We start from the raw sequence: 14,863 nt of genomic DNA on the forward strand, positions 1-14,863 counted from the left end.
GGCTGTCCTGGAGTTTCCCCTTTAGGTCAGGATGGCCTTGAACTAACAGAGATCCTCCAATTTCTGTTTCTTGAGTGCTTGGATTAAAATACACACCACCATCAGGCATTACGAATCCATTGTTAATATCTATGCCTTAAATATTTAGATACTCCTGTTTGTACCATTACTAAATGTTAGTGATGTTTGAAACATTACTAAAGCTTAAATCAGATACTGACCCACATACACTGAAAATAGAACACTTTAGTATCCAACTCTCAGCAATGAGATAGGGTATCACAAGTTATCTAGACAAAAAATAGTGAAACTCTGGAGCTAATAGATCTTATTAACCAAATGGAACTAATCGATATCTACAAAGCATTTCATTTCATTTCAAACACAAAAGTATATGAAACTCATGTAACTCTCTCCAAAACTGATTGCATACTTGGTCACAAAGCAAGTCTCAAAGGATAAAACATATTTGAAATAACTTCATGTATCCTATCAGCCTGCCACAGATTAAAGCTGGACTTTTGCTACATCAGGAAAAAAAAACCCCAGGTAGCCTATAAACTCACGGAAACTGAATAACTCTCTACTCAATAATAAATGCATGAAGACAGAAATAAATCCTGGGCATATACCTAGAGGATTCCCTACCTAGCATGTAATAAGGACACATGCTCCACTATGTTCATAGCAGCCTTATTTATAACAGCAAGAAGCAAGAAAGAACCCAGATGTCCCTCAACGAAGGAATGGATACAGATAATGTGGTACATTTACACAATGGAATACGAATCAGCTTTTAGAAACAATGAATTTATGAAATTCTTAAGCAATTGCATGGAAATAGAAAATATCATCCTGAGTTAGGATCACAAAAGAACAGACATGGCATGCTCTCATTGGTAAGTGGATATTAGCCCAGAAGCTTGGAATACCCAAGATTGAATTCACAGACCGAATGAAGCTCAAAAAGAAGAAAGAACAAAATATGGATACTCTGGTCCTTCATAGAATGGGGAACAAAATACCCAGAGGAGGAGATACCAAGACAAAATGTGGAGAAGAGACTGATGGAAAGACTATGCCCCTCCTTGGGATCGATCCCATATACAATTACAAAACCCGGACACTATTGTTGATGCCAACAAGTTCTTGCTGACAGGAGCCTGATATAGCTGTCACCTGGAAGACTATGCCAGTGCATGACAAATACAGAGGGAGACACTCTCAGCCAACCATTGTACTGAGCACAGGGTCCCCAATGAATGAGCTAGAGAAAGGCCCCAAGGAACTGAAGGGGTTTGCAGTTCCATAGGAGGAACAACAATTTGAACGACCCAGTACCTCCCAGAGCTCCTAGCAATTTAACCACCAGCCAATGAGTACACACGGAGGGACACATGGCTCCAGATGCATATGTAGCAGAGGATGGACTTGTTGGACATCAAAGAGAGGAGAGGCCCTTGGTCCTGAGAAAGCTAGATGCCCCAGTGTAGGGGAATGCCAGAACAGGGAATCAAGAGTGGGTGAATTGGTGAGCAGGGGGAGGGAAATAGGCTAGGGGATTTTTTGGAGGGGGAACCAGGAAAGGAAACAACATTTGAAATTCAGGTAAATAATATATCTAATTAAAAAAAGAAATAAAAAAAGGAAAAAATTAAAGACTTTCTAGAATTCAGTGAAAATGATTGCAAAGAATATCAAAACTTATGAAACACAATGAAAACAGTGCTAAAAGGAACTTTTATATTATGAAGTGCCTACATTTTAAATAAATGGAGAGATCTCATCCTAGCAAATTAATAGCTCTAGATAAAAAGAATTCAGATACACCAAAGATGAGTAGACAATTATAAAGAAAATATCTTTATAAAGACAAATATAAAGAGATTATAAAGAAATAATCAAGCTTATATCAAGAATCAATAAAATAGAAACAAAAAGAACAGTACAAAGAATCAATTAAACAATGAGTTAGTTCCTGGCTAAATTCAAAAAGATAGACAAGCCCTTATATAAAATTACTAAAAGATGAAGAGAGAATATCCAAATTAACAAAATAAGAATTTAAAGGAAGACCATAGCAACACACAATGGGAGTGCAAGAATCATTAGGTCATACTTTCAAAATCTGTCTTCAATAGAATTGGAAAATATAAAAGAAATGGATAATCTTCTCATTAGATACAACTTACAAAGTTGGATCAAGATCATATCAATAATCTAATAGAACTATAACTCGGATAGAAATAAAAGCAGGCATTAAAATGTCTCCCAACCCAGGAAAGACCAGGGCTGGATGGTTATAGCACAATATTCTACCAGACTTTCTATGAAGAGATAACATCAATGCTCCTCAAATGATTTGCCAAAACACAGAAGGAACACTGGCAAATTCTTTTATGAGGCCATGGTATATGTTTTTTATGATGTATTCTTGGATTGAGTTTGTTTTGTTGAGTATTTTCACATTTATGTTCAGAAGGGAAATTGTTCTATAATTCTCTTGCACTTCTGAACATAAATGTGAAAATACTCAACAAAACAAACTCAATCCAAGAATACATCATAAAAAACATATACCACGATCTAGTAGGTTTTGTTCAACATAAGAAAATAAGTCATTGTAGCACCATCCAAAAAACAGAAAGAAAAAAGCATACAGATTTATCTCATTAGATGGCAGAAAATACTTGGACAAACTTAAACACCTCTTCACAATTAATGTCTTCTAGAGATTAGTGATCCAAGGAGGACACCTAAACATGTAGTGTCAATTTACAACAAGCCTATAGGCAACATCAAAATTAATGGAGAGAAACTCAAAGAAAATCCACCAAAATCATAAACAAGATATGTCTGTCTACTCAACTTACTATTGAACTAGAACTTAAAGTGCTAGTTAGAGCAATAAGACAACTTAAGGAGATCAAGGAGATACAAGTTGATAAGGAAGAAATATCATTATTTGCAGATAATATGATAATGTATATGTTTCTTCTATATACAATATAGTTTCTATAAACACTATAGTTTCTACCAAGGAAATCCTACAGCTAATAAACATCTTTAAAGATGTGACTGGATACAAGATGAACTAAAAAATAAATTCAGAGTTCTCCTATATATCAATGAAAAGTGTACTGAGAAAGAAATAATATAAACAGACCTTTCACAATAGCCACAAACAATATAAAATACCTTGGGCTAACTCTAGTTAAGCAAATGAGAGACCTGTATGACAGGAACTTCAATTTTTGTTGAAGAAAGAAATTGAAGAACATGTCAGAAAATGGAAGGTTTCCCATGCTCCGGGATCAGAAGAATTAAGAGTAAAATTGGCCATTCTATCAAAAACAAGCTACAAATTTAATACAACCTAGGTGTGTCTCAATTGAAGAATGAATAAAGAAAATTTGGTACACTTTCACAATAGAGTATTACTTAGAAGGTTTTTTAAAATGGCATCAGATCGTGAATTTTCAGGCAAGTGAAAATGGATACAGTTAGAAAAAAAATAACCTTGAATGAGGTGACCCAAACAGAGATTGAGTAGGTATTTACTTATAAAGGAATATTAGCTGTTAAGTAGATAATAATCAAACTAAAATTCATAGACCCAGAGAAGATAAATAAAGTAGAGGAGTCAAGGGGAGTCACATGAATCTCCCTGTAAGGGGAAAATACAGATTTTATTAGCAGACTTGGGGCAGGTGGAGACAGAAGCAGGAAATTAGATGGAGGAGGGTTGGAGAGAGATTGCATAGAAAAATGGCAGAACTGGGGGAGGTGGCATTGTGGGATGTGTGGAAACCTAGTGCAGTGAAAATCTAGTAAAAAATATGCCAGGACAATGATGGCTCAAAACTTATAGGGTCAGCCAACCAATGTCTTATTTAACCTAAGGTCCACTCCAAGAGAAAGCAACCATACCAGACACTGCTTACCTAAACAGGAACTAGAGACAAGATAACCCAGAGACCTAAAGTAAAACCAAACATTACTGGTCTAAAAGAAAAATCAATAAAATGATTTCTAATATTTTTCTATACCTGTAGATCAGTGCCTTACCCATTTATCATTACAGAGGCTTTCTCTGGCAGCGAATGGGAACAGATGCAGAGACCCACAGCCAGATATTATGGAGAGAGAGAGAGAGAGAGAGAGAGAGAGAGAGAGAGAGAGAGAGAGAGAGAGAGAGAGAGAGAGATTAGTAGGGAGGAAGGGAGGAGGAGGCAGGGGGAGGGAGGGAGAGGGAAAGGGAGAGAGTATTAGTGATATAAAATAATTTTTAGCATTGTAGCAAGTTAAGGTTTCATATATAGTCAGTTCCATGTGTGTTGGAGACTTTGACTAGTAGAGCTAAGGCTACTGGTGCCTCACATGCTGCAAACACTAAAATAGTAACAGGAATTGGTATTTAGATTATGGAGTTAGAATTTAAAGTGGCTATTGAAACTATAATAAATAGAGATAGTATAACTTCTAGACAGACAGGTTGATATAAGGTGAGAATGGACTATAAGAGTACCTGGAAGTGATAAAGTAAAATCTAGTATAAGGTTAAGGAAGGCAGATGTCATGTTGCTAATTATGAATATAATTGCAATGTAATGAGTCAAATTACAGTTAAATTAATTACCTGTTACTCTGTTCATTCTAATCCTTTTTGTATTCATTCATAGATTAATCTGAGAGATAAGATAATGACCAAGCTGAGACTATTATTGTAATAGTATTAGTTGTTTGGATTGCTCATGGTAGGGGGGTAATAAGGCAATTTCTAGGTCGAATATTAGGAATGTAATGGCTACTAGGAAAAATTGTATTGAAAAAGGTAGGTGTATTTGTAGGATCAAACTCACATTCATATGGATTTGCTTTTTCTGAATTTAAATTTATTTGGGGGAGTCAGAATGTGACTGAGATTAAAATAAAAGATTGTAAGCTGTTAATTATAATAATAATGAATAAATCGAGAGAGAGAGGGAGAGAGAGAGAGAGAGAGAGAGAGAGAGAGAGAGAGAGAGAGAGAGAGAATAAATTGGAAGTACCCATCAAATTCCTCCCCTTGGAGCTCAGGGAATCCCCCAGAAAAGGAGACAGAAAGACTGTAAGAGCCATAGAGGACTGAAACTCCAGGTGAACAAGGCCCTGCGAATCAACTAAGTAAGGCGGAAAGCAGCTCACAGGGTTTGGAGCAACAAGGACAGAGCCTGCGTGAGTTTATGCCAGGTCCTCTGTATATATATTGCAGCTTTCGTTCTTGCATTTCATGGGACCCCAAAATGTATGAATAAGAGGGTCTCTGTTCCTTGTGCATTATCTTGGGACGTTTTTCATTCTCTTGTGTGTCCACCTTTTATATGATAGTTTTTGCATTATATTTTATTTTATATTATTTTGTCATGTTTGGCTGTTATCTCTTAGAATCTTATTCTTTAGTAAAGAAAGAGAGAAAGAGATGGAGTGGCTTAGGAGGTATGAAAAAGAAGAGAGGAACTGGGAGGAGTAGAGGGAGGAAAACTATTATCAGGACATCTTCTATGAGAAAAGAATGTATCTAAAAGAACAAAAATATTAAATAAAATTTGTTACATATTGGAAAGAAAACTGGCTTCATATCTAATGGAAGTAAAAGTATAATCCTCTTAATGTCATCTTTGAAGGTTGCCAAATTAACATATATCTCTGTATATATCTCTGTTTCTTGAGCTTCAAACAAACTTTAAAATAAAGCAGCATCCTGTGCTGCCTGTAAGAAAAGCTTCCCTCATCCTACGGAACCTCAGGATTCCAGCACCATGCATGCTCCTCACATGCTCAGAGCCAGTCTCAGGATTAGCAGTTGCTTTGAGCAGAAATACAGTGTTAACACTGAGGGGCTTGGCACACTTTAAATAGATCAAGTTTGGTTTTAATTTAAAGAATAATTTCATTAAGCAATGTTATTTAAACAAACCGAAACACTCTCATCATAAGCACTCTTATGCAATAAATGATCAAAGCTATAACTATTTAGCTTCTATTTGCTAAAAATGCCAAGATAATATTTTTAGCAAAAATTTCCATCTCATTTTTAGCTACAACTCTGGAAGAAGTAAGCCAGCAAAAAGGAAAAAAAAAAAAAAACACTCAGTTTCTATTACTTTGCCAGAAATAAGCATATTTGCATACTACTTGGAAAACATTGTTTCTTGCCTTCTAATTAACATATAAATAGCACAAATAAGTATTAAAAACTTTTAAAATTAAATCAAATAAATTTAATATGATATCCTTGCTATCATATTGAGTGATAGCATATTATAAAGTTTTGAATAATATTATCACATGATTGGCATTCCTAGAAATATGGGGACTGCATCATTCTTAATGTCATATTTTTAGTATTTATATTTTTATATATTTTATATAGTTAAATGCATATAAAATATTTTTGTAAAAAATAGCTAATTTCTATTTGTTAGTATGTCAAGGTATATTACTATCCCATTGATGCTGTTGTGAGTTATTATAAACCTAATGGCTTAACAGGGCACAAACAGACCACTTTGTAATTGTGGTTGGCTATCCACGATGGGTTTGACTGTTCTAAATTCAAGGCATTGGCAGGGCTACATTTCTGGTGGCTCTGAGGGAGAATCTGTTTCACCGTCTTTCCAGCCTCTGGATGTTGCTTACATTCTTTGGCCCATGGCTGTCTTTCATCTTCAAATCAGTAACAGTCTATCTCATATGACATCACTCTGACTCTCCTGCCTCCTTCTTTAATTTATACCAGCTCTGTGATTATCTTAAGCACAGGCAGTCTATAAAAATCCCCATATCTTTATGTTACCTGATTAGCACACTTGTTCATCTACCACCTAAGATTCTTCTTGCCATATTACATAGAAAGATTCACACGTTTTATTCTAGATATTTGAGCATGGGTGTGTGCTTGGAGAGACAGTGTTCTGTCTTCCACAGTAGGCTAACAAACTGCTAATAAGAGCAAAATCAAAAGTGCTTCATGACATTCTGAATTGTTAAGTGCACTAAAGAGCTACCAAGAAAATCATAGGAAAAGATCCAAGAAAGAATGAAAACTCATAAGCTACAACGGCTACATTGGAACAAAGGCCAAGATGCCTCTGGCAACCATGCACCTCTGCCTTCTTCCTAATAATATACTGTGATGAAGAGGAAAGTTCAGGACACATGATGAGGTAACTTACAGAAAGCCTCCTCCAATGAATCCATCCTACTTTTTCTTAATTGCAGAGAAAGTTATCTAGCCCTAATCATAGATGAAAGATAAATGCCACCAAGAAGTGATACTTCTAAGACAGGCCTTGATCAGATTGGCAACCAGGTTGCCATTTCTCAGGTAGCTTCAATCCCATGTGGGACAGATCCTACAGAAGCTGACCAAGAGTGGACACATACTATCTGAATCAAGTCACTTTCATCCAATGTTTTAATGAATCGCTATCATTTTTAAAAAGCAGTGAGAAGCATGTCCTTAAAAATCATCAGATTTATCAGAAATCAAAAGCAGCTCAGATCAGACACAGATCAGACACTGAACTGCTGAAGTTATCAGACATGTTCAAAGAGAATCTACTGGTCATCTTTAGGGAAATATAAAATGCATTTGAAAGTATTTCAAGGAATAAAATACTAAAAAAATATATATGTTAAAATGAGAGAGCTTTGAGGAATAAAAATTATAACAAAAGTTTCTATAAACAATTAGAAGGATTTAAGACCAGATTATGGTACCAGACTAAACAATAAATCAAAAGGATGTGAAGAGTTAAACACTGTGACTAAAGAAGAAGGTGGGGGTGGAGGTGATGGAGGGAGAGAGAGAGACAGAGAGACAAGGAAGAAGCAGAGACAGAGAGACAGAGACTGACAGAGAGAGACTGACAGAGAGAGAGAGAGAGACAGAGACAGAGACAGAGAGACACCCGCATTGATATGTTTATGTGGAGTTTCTGCAGTAAATAGAGACCTGAGTGCACCTGCTTTTCAAAGATGAAGAAGCATTAACATACACAAAGAATATAGAAATTAAAAAAAAAGAAAAAAGAAAAAAGAAAGAGAAAATGAAAAAACATAAAGTTAGAATATATGCATATATGATACAGTTTGTAAAACAAAGGTCATGAATCATATTTTAAAATAATAATAGTAATAATAATAATAATAATAATAATAAAGATACTACACCAATCAGGACCTATACCATAACCATACCATTAAAACATAATCACTCAAATATATTTCTGTTATTATATATTATATTTATATGCATATAATTAAATAATTAAAGTTGTTAAATAAAAAAGAAGCCTTAACATCCAGCAGGGATAGGAATCTTAAGCTCTGCAGCATAACAAAAAGAAAGTGAATCCTAAGCAAAAAATACTAAAAACTAACAAATGCTGCAGACTCAAAGAAAAATGTTTAAAGTGTAAAAGGCAGAGGGGATGGTCATAATAGCACTAACCTTTATTTCTAATGCTCCAAAGCTTAAGGCAAGCCTGGTTTACACAATGGGTTCTAGGACAGCCAAGGTTATGGAAACCTTGCCTCAAAATAACTAAACAAATAAGCAAGCATGAAAGACAGAAGGAAAATCAAAGCAAGTTTCCTTCAGATTCCTCACTGTTGAGCTGGTGATGACTTCTCAAGAAGAACAAGTGTTTGTGTCTTTAATGTCCTGAGAGAAAAGAGCTGACATCCCAGAATTTTATAGGTGTTGGCAGGATGGTGGGGAGTGTGACAGAGGCTCTCTCCTAAGGATGAGGTTGAGCTAAACTGTTCTGAAGACAATCTGATGAGAGCTAACACTGAACGGAAGTCTGAACAAAAGAAATTATTTAGAAAAATAAAAGTGACCTGGGATAGATGGTCAGAGACGGAGAGAGACTGCAAAAGAAGTTGTGGCTTCATGGATGTATCTATGTGCAACTTGACTGTAGTACATTGTTATGCTCAGTGTCGAATGCTCCTAAAAATGAAAGGCTATTTTAAGTGCCCAACAAAAAGATTCTTTGATTTGAATGATTTCATTGTAAGAAAGGCATAGCTGTCACTTTATTCCCATATTCCTAAAAGTCCTGTCTCACTAATTTTCAATCAACTTCTGCTAAACACAGGGCTAAACATTTCACAGTCTCAATCCACGGTCTAGGCTGGAAACCAATCTTAAGATCACTTACAAATGAAGAAGTCACAGTCAGTTAATCTAAGTGTTCAGAATCCTAACATTGGTCGGCAGGTAGGCTCATTCCCAGTTTTACTTTTGCCTGCTCTTTAAAGTTCACATATTGACAGCAGATCTCTGTGAAAAAAATGAGCTCTGTGAAAAAAGAGTAGCTCTGTCTACATTTTGAACATCCAATGGATTTAAAGTTCTAGAAAACAATAAAGACATTTCAGTAAAGGAATTGCATCATAAACTTGATCAGAAAAGAGAAAAGACAGAGGGACATCATAGTAATGACATGATATCCATAATCAAAAATGTACTTTGTCCAGTAAGCATAGGAAACTATTAATGGAGATATTCAATATCTATAATAAATGTCAGTTTCAAAGTTCTAATAGCACATTTTGAAAATGAAATGGCATATACTTTAAATGCAAATTTCCCTTCAAAATTTAAAATTTATCCTCTTTACATTTGGATTCATTTGTTTATTTTTGATATATTTCCCATAAAACATTTCTCAGTTGAGTTCTAAAACTGTATTATGACATATCATAAAACATACAAATAATATATAAAGTAATGGATCCACCAGTTGGGTAAGTACTGTTTCCTCCATAGTTGCTACACCTCAATCCTAAAATTAGTAAGGTAACTACTTCACATCAAAGAAGGCACAGAAATGACATAATTAAAGGTATGAACATTAAGGTAAGAAGATAATTTTGAATTATTCAGATAGACCCATTCTAATTAATTTAATTTCTGAAAATGGTAAATTCTTTCTGGCTTGAATAAGAAAGGAGAGTAAAAGATGTGATGAAAGAACAAAATAAGAGATATTTGAGTGTAAAGGTTTTCTGTTCTATTGCTTACTTCCCACACAGGGAAGGAATGCAGCATGGGAGGGACCCTTCACAAGATCATAGCTGACAACCAGCAATGAGGCCCTCCTATTAAAATCACAGGGAAGATGCTGGTAACATCTGAATCAACTAAAAGCCAACTTTTATTTTGCCATTGTGAATCCTGGAACAGAGAACCGATTAGCTGCGGCAGAAAGTTAGTAAGTTTGTGATGTTTAGCTACACAGCCATGGAACACAAATATATAGAGCAATTGAAATATAGCGGGAAAAAAAGATGAGCAGAAAACATAGGTGGATATTTTCTGCATACTTAACTTTGAGATATTTATAAGCCAGGAACATATAAAACTATGATCTTGTCATATACAGAAGTGACTTATATAAATGAGTGAGCTATTCTATTGCATAAGCACCAACATAACCTTTCATTGAGATAGGAAGAAACACCATAAAAAAAGACTGTAGTTAGGTATATATTGTGCTATATACAGCATATATAGTTAATCACACGAGGCTTTATCATTTTCTTAATTAACTTAATTAACTTAATTATAAGTTAATTTTATTGTCACTGAGCACCTCAGGAAACATCAAGCACTTGTTTCAGAAATTTCACTTATCTACAGAAATGATTTCTAAGTGATGTTTGAATTAGCATAACTTTTAAGAAATAGTATAAGGTATAACATCACCAGAACACTATGTATTTACCAATGCCAGGTAGAGTTCAATTCTAATGAAGAAGATACACATCACTTTAAAGTAGCGATCAGGAATGTAAATCCAATTGCATCTGTCTGTTACTGATGCTTCTCAGTAAGAGAAATCTCCAAGGAGAAAACAAGATATTAATCCAGTAGAAGAACAATATTTTTATTTATATATGGAAAAGAGTGATAAACTCCGATGGTGTCCATCAGCCCATAGACAGTGAGCCAGCATCTCTTTCATCCACTTTCCCATTCCAAGCCATTATCTCCCACACCACAACCACAACTATTGACACAGAGTAGGGGACTTAAAGACAATGGCCTACCTTTAGAGATGAAGAATATAAATGATGGTCCAATGACTATTCAATATTTAAAAGCTAAGAAAGCTGATCACTGGACTCAGAGAAATGGATTTTTGGAATCAAAGCAAAGAATGACATAATGGTTAATCTTCAGTGTCAACTTGCCTGGATTTAGAATCACCTCAGATATAAACCTCTGGGCATGTGTTGTGAGTGTGTTTCCAGAGAAGTTTCATTGTGAGGGGAAGATCTACCCTAAGTAGGAGTGATATCATTTCATGAGCTGAGCTCCAGGCAGAGTCAGAAGGGGATATTGGGGAAGATATTCCTTTTGATAATCAGGATTCATCTCTTCCTGATTCTTGATTGCAGAGACTACATAATGAACACTTGCTCTATACCCATGTAACCATGTATTCTCCAGCATAAGCCTACCATGAGTTAAAATGAACTCATCCCCTGTACTTCTCATAGGCAGAACAAATTTTGAGTCAAAGTTTTTGTGAGTGTGTTGGTGTTCCTATCCTTCCACTGGTAGTCCTGCATGGCTACAGGAGGTGGCCACTTCAGACTCTATATAACCTGCTGCTAGGATCCTTAGCTATAGTCACCCTGATAGACAGCCCAAGGATGTTGTAGAGACTGAGGGAATGATCAACCAATAACTGTACAAACTTAAGATCCATCCCATGGGCAAGAACCAATTTCTGACACTATTAATGATACTCTGTTGTGCTTGCAGAGAGGATCTTACTATAACTGTCCTCTGAGAGGCTTCCCTACCTGAAACAGATGCAGAGACTAACAACCAAACATTAGTCGGAGCTCAGGAAGTCTTGTGGAAGACTTGGGGAAGGATGAAGAAACCTGGAGGGGATAGGGGCACTACAGAAAGATGAATAGGTCAACTAATCTGGAGGCTTGGGAGCTCCCAGAGACTGAACCATCAACCAAAGAGCATACTAAGGCTGGGCCTAGGCACCATACATATATGCAGAAGATGTATTACTTGGACTTCATAAGGTCAGCCAACAACTGGAGTGGGCTCACTCTGACTCTGATGCCTGACCGTGGACCCTGGTCCCCTCAGTTCCCCCTCACTGTCTTGGGTATCATCAGTGGGAAAGGAGTTCTGTAGTGACTTGAGGTATTCGTGTGGATTGGTACCCAGTGGCAGACCTCACCCTTCTCAAAGATGAAGGAGAGAGAGGGGTAGAAGAGAAGGGACTGGGAAGATAGAGGACTGTGACCAGAATGTAAAGTTAATAAATTAATGGAAAAATGAATTCTTCCTTCCGTGGATTGATTTCATCATTGTAATAACAAATGACTGCAGCAAAAGGTATTCCCACTCCAGTCAGTATGACTGACATAGGTTTACTAGTCTATTTATCACTTGCTAGCTAAGAATTTTAGCCTATTAAGCAAACTGCAGATTCTGAAGTTTGTCTCCAAACATATAAATTTCCAAAGAAAAATTTCAAATATAAAATTTTAAGCCATATAAGTAAATGAAATTATCTAAATAAAATAGGTATTTATTAAGGTCTTTAGTATGGTAATATGAATACTAGCCAACTTCTAACTTTAAGCAATATAATTTTTAGCTAAAATCCTTAGACCACAAAGACTACAGTAGATTTCTGTGTAACAGGATAAACCAGCTCACCTATATCACCTATATGATATTAAGTGACATAAAGTTAAGTCACTTTAATATTTCAGATTGTAGCTGAAAATATCACTGTCTGAAAAAGCTACTCTAGATACATGACACTAAAACCAAATTGTCCTATTTTAAAATGAATATTCTTTCTCCCCATTTGATGAAGAATGGACACAGAAACTGCATCAAGTGTAAAACAGGTGTCATCATGACTAAAGTACAAGCATTACAAAAGACTGTATTTATGCCAGGTACCTTCAATTTTCAAGTCTTCCTTGTGATTCCTTCTCTTAGAAACTAGACTTTCAAATTGACAAAGATGTTTATTATTTCATACAAACTGGGAAACATATGGGTAAGTATAGTAACTTGAAAATTCATCCTTTAGTTTAAGATTGTGTTAGTGGGAACTTAGGAGACTAATCCTAACATATAATGTATCAATATATGACCCAGAAAAGTCAATTCTATAATCCCCATATACCATAAAAGCTTATTTAAGCATAGTCTTACAAGTGACATATGTCTTCATGAAACCAGATACTTATATTTAGTGCTAGAACATAAAAATAAATGCACCCTGAAATAAATCATCATAGAGTAATCTTGCTTTTTGTTTTTATTAAATCAGGAGTGGGGATAGGCAAAGAGGTTCAAATTTCTCTCACATTATTGGATACAATACTACACTGTAATAAGAGCAGGTTCCTAACCTAATGGTTGACCTAAGCTGTTTTTCAGTTTTACACACCTGTTAAGTCCTTAAAAGCTTGATTGGAATGAACAAAAATACATTACTATTTAGCTACTAAGAGTAAAATAAAATATCCCGGAAGATTTTCATTCATCCATTCCTTTCCAAACACAGAAGTTATTGAATCCAAGTATCCAGGACAGCAATGTAATGGAAACTGCCATCAAATGATGACCACAGTAGTATTCAATGAATAGATGTCAGTCATTTCACTGAAAGTGATTTAGAAAATTATTATAAATATAGAAATTGCCCTGTCCTGAAATGTACTTACATAAATCAAATTGTAAAAGAAATCTGATCTCTTCTCTAACTGAAGAGAATTGTGGGTGCAATGTTATTATTCAAAATGATATTATTTAAAAATGGACCAGCACAAAGACATTGCCTTAATGACCTTAAAATCAATTCTATGTCATAATTCTATGTCAACATAAGCTAGCAATCACGACAAAATGAGTTCATAAGCAAGTGTCCACAGATGGATCATGAGTTCATACAAATGAAATGTAAAATTTACTAAAGATCTAAACTACCCATAGTCAAAACTTCTGAACCAGAAGTGTTCCTGTCTAAAATTACTGCAGGGACAAAAACACAGAAGACACTGAGAGAAAGGATGGTCCAATGACCTGCCCAAATAGGGATCCATCTCATGGAGAAACACCAAGGTCTGACAGTATCAGTGATACTTTGCTGTGCTTACAGACAGGAGCCCAGCATGGCTGTCTTTGAGAGGCCCAACCAGCTAAGACAGACGTAAACACTTACATTGGACTGAAGTCATGGATCACTGTGGTTGAATTTTGGAAAGACTGGAAGAAGCTGAAGACGACAACTCCAAAGGAAGACCAGCAGTCTCAACTAAGCCTAAGATCTCTCAGACACTGAACCACCAATCAGGCAGCATACATGAGCTGGTCGTAGGTGCCCCACACATATACAACAGAAGATTGCCTGGTCTGGCTTAATCCTCAAAAAAGTTGAGGTCTCAGAGAGGGTGGAGGCCTGGGAGTGGAGGAACACCCGCTCAGAGACAGGGGAGTAGGAATGGGATGAGGAACTGAGGGAGGAGTGAGAGAGGTGCAACGGATGGATTATAAATAAAGGCTGTAGGCTCATAGATATACATTCATAGCACAAGATGGAAATATTTCTGAAAGAAATCATCACTATTACACCCGCAAAATATCTACCCAACAGAGATCATCTTCAATAAAGGAAAAAGATGAGTGCTGAGATGTTTCCTTTTTTCTCCCTCTCATAACTTGGACTCGAGAAGATTTCAAATACACAGGTGGAAAGCAATTATTATTCCCCACAGACTAGCAGATTACCTGTCCTTTCCTATGCTGACT

At 35.9% G+C, this 14,863-nt stretch overlaps 1 protein-coding gene across 1 annotated transcript in view; it reads right to left on the reverse strand.

The window, feature by feature from the left end:
• The window catches only part of Agmo (alkylglycerol monooxygenase), a 401,155-nt gene that overhangs the window by 130,157 nt on the left and 256,135 nt on the right, over nt 1-14,863 (reverse strand). The gene's annotated exons all lie outside the window — the stretch shown is intronic.

Source organism: Apodemus sylvaticus, chromosome 6 (genome assembly GCF_947179515.1).
Source record: "Apodemus sylvaticus chromosome 6, mApoSyl1.1, whole genome shotgun sequence".
Taxonomy (NCBI): Eukaryota; Metazoa; Chordata; class Mammalia; order Rodentia; family Muridae; genus Apodemus; species Apodemus sylvaticus.